Raw genomic sequence first — 4,166 nt, 5'->3', positions numbered from 1 at the left:
TTTATGTAACACTTTTTCAGACTCTGGTAGGTTACAGTCTCATGGAAAAGGTAGTTATGAGGCTTCTGTTGGTCAAAGGAGGAGCAGTGGAGAAGGGGGCTGCCTACACACGATCAGAATTTCCGATAGAAAAAGTCAGACGGACTTTTTCCATCGGAAATTCTGACCGTGTGTATGCCCCATCGGATTTTTTTCCTAGGAATTCCGTTGAAGTTTAGATAGAGAACCTGTTCTCTTTTACTCCGGTGGAATTCCGTCAGAATTCTGATGTGAGTTTGGCCAGGCAAAAGCCTGATCGTGTGTACGGGGCATAAGTGATGCATATAAAAAAATGTAGTCCCTGGCGCCCAGGGCTGTCAGTTTCCACATCCCATCTGCAACACCTGCATCAAATGGTAGAAGATTATCTAGGGGAAAAACAGACATGAAGAGCTTTTCAGTAGACGATCCACTGGGTTACTGAGTCATGAGAATAGACCACTGGCATTCCTGTCCACAGACTCTGTTGACCGGCTGACATTTGTAAAAATTAATCAGTCCTGGATTAACAGCAGCTATGAAGTCCCTGATGCCGATGTCACTGATTAAATGATTTTGGGATCTGAAATCTCTGCAAGACAATCTAGGCCGCCTAGCTTTGTGGGTGTTTATTTTGAAGTAACTTTTTGATATAGGTTTCATGGGCACAACACCCAAGGAACTGTTTTTCCACAGGAGCATATAATTAAAACTTTTTGACAGTAAGGTCAATTCTTGCTTTCATCAAGAGTACAGTACCTCTATAGGGTTATGGTGTGAAGGCACCAACAACACCCAAAGCCCAATTATTCTGCACCTGTTTGACAGGTGCATATAATATTTTTTTTACAGAAAGGCCAATTCTTGCTTTCTTCAAGAGTACCTCTAGCCATTGCCTGCTCTCTCCGGTGGTATGTTTTTTTGCCCTTTCACTGGTCTGTATATCAGCGGTGGCTTCAGCGGCAGAATGAGTTTCACACTAAACCAGAAACCATTCCTTAATGGCCTTACTGGTAAGCCAGTAATGGTGAAACTGAAGTGGAGTATGGAATACAAGGGATACCTTGTTTCTGTGAATGGCTACATGAACATGCAACTCGCCAATACAGAAGAGGGCATTGTCTGGACATCTTAGAGAAGTTCTAATAAGGTGCAATAATGTATTGTACATACAAGGAGTAGAAGAGGAGGAAGAAGATTGCGAGATGAGAGAATAAAAACATTTCCAAATGAGTTTTGTAAATTTATTTTGAAACTTCTCTTTTGAGGTTATTGTTGGATGTTGTTTTTGTATGTTTTGTTAAGAAAAATAAACAGATTTTTTTTCAAAAATACCTCTATAGGGTTACAGTGTGAAGGCACCACCAACGCCCAAAGCCCTGTTTTCCCACACCTGTTGCTTTTATCCAAAGTTTGCAGAAAAAGACAGCAGATGTTATCTAACAAAAAATTGTTAATCTTGGCCTAAGTGTACTATAATTTGCTTTCTGCACATAAGACTTGCTCATTGTGGTGCAAACATGTGTTATTTCTATCCAAAGTCTGCCAAAGAGACACCAGAATGTATCTAAAAAATATCTAATCTTGTTCTGAGTGTACTATATTGTGAACTTATCATACAGACCGGTTCTCCAAGCCGTTGTTTACAAAATAAAGATAGCTTGCAGGGGAAATCTATTTAAATGTCATTTTTTTTCTTTACATATGTCATATATATTTTTCTGCAGCAGGTTCTATACATGGTACAGATGCTTCACTTTACAGGCAGACTAAAAGGACCCCCAGGCACTATATTTAAAGGAATTTTTATTTTTTATTGTTTTATTTTAAGCATCATTAAAATAACTACTAAAAAAACAATTGCATTGATACATATTCCTTAGGGCAGTACCCGGGCCCCCATGCTCTTTTTTGGCCAATGACTTGCATATAAGCCTTAAAAAATGGGCACTATTGATTTTTTAAAGCATTAATAAACCCATCCATACAACAGTTACATTTTCAGCACATGTCGGAAATGTGACACTCCCATTGATTGTGCTCTCAACCAAACTGTCAAAACATCCAATGGCTGGTGTCTTAACTGATCACATATGCTGCATCATAGAAGTTGAAGATTAAACAGAGACCAAGATGGCAGCTTACTTGGCTGAAAACGACAGATGGTTTTACTTCCACTTTAAGTTAGGGTCCCATAGACTTTAATAGGGTTTGTGGTTCGGGTCCGAACTTTTGCAATGTTCGAGAGTTCTGGCGCGAATCGGGGGGTGTTTGGCCCAACTCTATTTACAAGCAGCTACAGATAGATCACAAAAACCCCACAGCACTGGATTATCTTTTACTTTTGTAAATGACCAGGCAGCACTGGCTGGGCTGTTTGATAGAGTTGCTGGTATCCTATATGTTTACTAGCACCTGGCAGCTCTATCACACAGTTCTGCGGCACTGATTGTTCATTCATAATAGTATAAGGAATTTCAGCTTAGAAAGGGGGAGATGCTTAGTGCTGGCTGTAACTGATGCCACAGGAACATACTGTACATGAGCTGGAGTACAGACTGGGATAAAGCTATAGCAAGCACTAACATAAATAAATTTGTGCTTTTAATCTTCAACATGGCCACCAATAACAACAGGACCAAGTGCTTTATGCACTTCAACTTCTACTGTGAAAAACTAAGAACATCATTACCACTGTCTCTACTTTGGCATGGCACATATAGTAAGACTAACACCCTCATTAATTATACTTTGTAGGTAAAAGGAAAGTGGCAAATATGGGCAGTTTATATACTAATTAGGCTAAAACTCTGATTGACTATACTCATTTAATTAACAGCCAATATTCAGAGCAATGTAGTCATGCCAATGTCTTCCCCACACCAATAAACATGGATGAGAGGTGGAGGAGGGTGCTGAGCAGTGTTGTGTTTGACAAGGTGTCCTTTTTATCTGTGAAATATTGGAGGGTAGGTTATGAGTTCAAAGATTAATTAAAAAACATTCCTCACTTTAAAAATTGCATTAGAATGCTTATAACAACTGCTCTCTATTCTGTATACATGTACTGTGTAATGGGTGAAAACTTTCAACTTTCAATGTTCCTTTGCAGGTTCTGCAACCATGGTCATCCGCTCCATAGGGCAAGGGAGGGAAATTGACCCCCCCTGGAAAATCGAGAAGGTGTTGAAGACTGAAGACACCCCTCCGCAACTGAAGCAGTGACAGTGCCACGGTGACAGGCAGGTTAGAACAGGGAGAGAGAGAGGCGAGCTGTTGGCCGTGGTGTTGCAAGGGGAGACGGGGGTGGTCTGGTGCAGGGTGACACCACTGCACCTGACCAACCATCCCATTCTCTCGCGGCCGTGGATTGTCTAAGCGGTCCCGGGCTGGATGTCACACAGGCACAGCGAGCAGAGTGTAGCCGCCTCCCTCTCCAGTGTTGTGCTGTGCCGCGTTGATGGTTGACCTTAGGTACTGAATGGTGTAACGGTCACCACCGTTTACGACCTTCCATCAACTACGACAGCTCATCTGACACACATACAAACCAACAGGCCTCCCATTTCCCCAGAATCAAGACGAGACACGCAGCTCTGTACTTGTTTTAAATGAAGACAATTTTAATGGTTTCTTCTCAGCTTATATACAGTACACAGGTTACAGAAACAATTAAACTGTCCCCACCCACACATCACACCTTGGGGGGCTTCAATAACATTCTTTGAGCGAATTACTAAACATTCCTTCATTAACAGTATAACAAACAAAACACCATCACACAATGAGTTCCCTAGGCAGACGTTCTGTCTCCGACAAGTACATTCCACACATAAACAGTATTTAGCATACATAATTAGAGTTCTGGGAGCAGACCTGGATTAACACCTGTCCGTTACAACACCTTTACACCAGGACAATGAAATGTCTTCCAGGCCCTGACTCAATTAGCATGTCACTAGTCAGGGCTAATCATAGAGTCACTATTGACTGGTTGGGCCAACATCTTGCAGTATCTCAAAATCCTGCAATACGAACTATCAGTGATGTCCCATCTCATGTAATACATGAATTATGATTCACTTGCCACCCCATGCCCAAAGGGCACAGGGTGGACTCAGACCCAAGAGTTATCAGTGACGCTGACA

General features: G+C 41.6%; 1 pseudogene; it reads left to right on the top strand.

The window, feature by feature from the left end:
- Window positions 1–932: 932 nt before the first annotated feature.
- LOC120928607 lies at window positions 933–1,235 on the top strand (annotated as a pseudogene).
- Window positions 1,236–4,166: the final 2,931 nt, after the last annotated feature.

The sequence above is a fragment of the Rana temporaria genome, chromosome 2 (genome assembly GCF_905171775.1).
Source record: "Rana temporaria chromosome 2, aRanTem1.1, whole genome shotgun sequence".
NCBI lineage: Eukaryota > Metazoa > Chordata > Amphibia > Anura > Ranidae > Rana > Rana temporaria.
Note: the sequence above shows the minus strand (reverse complement) of the source record. Positions and strands in the feature narration are given on the sequence as shown.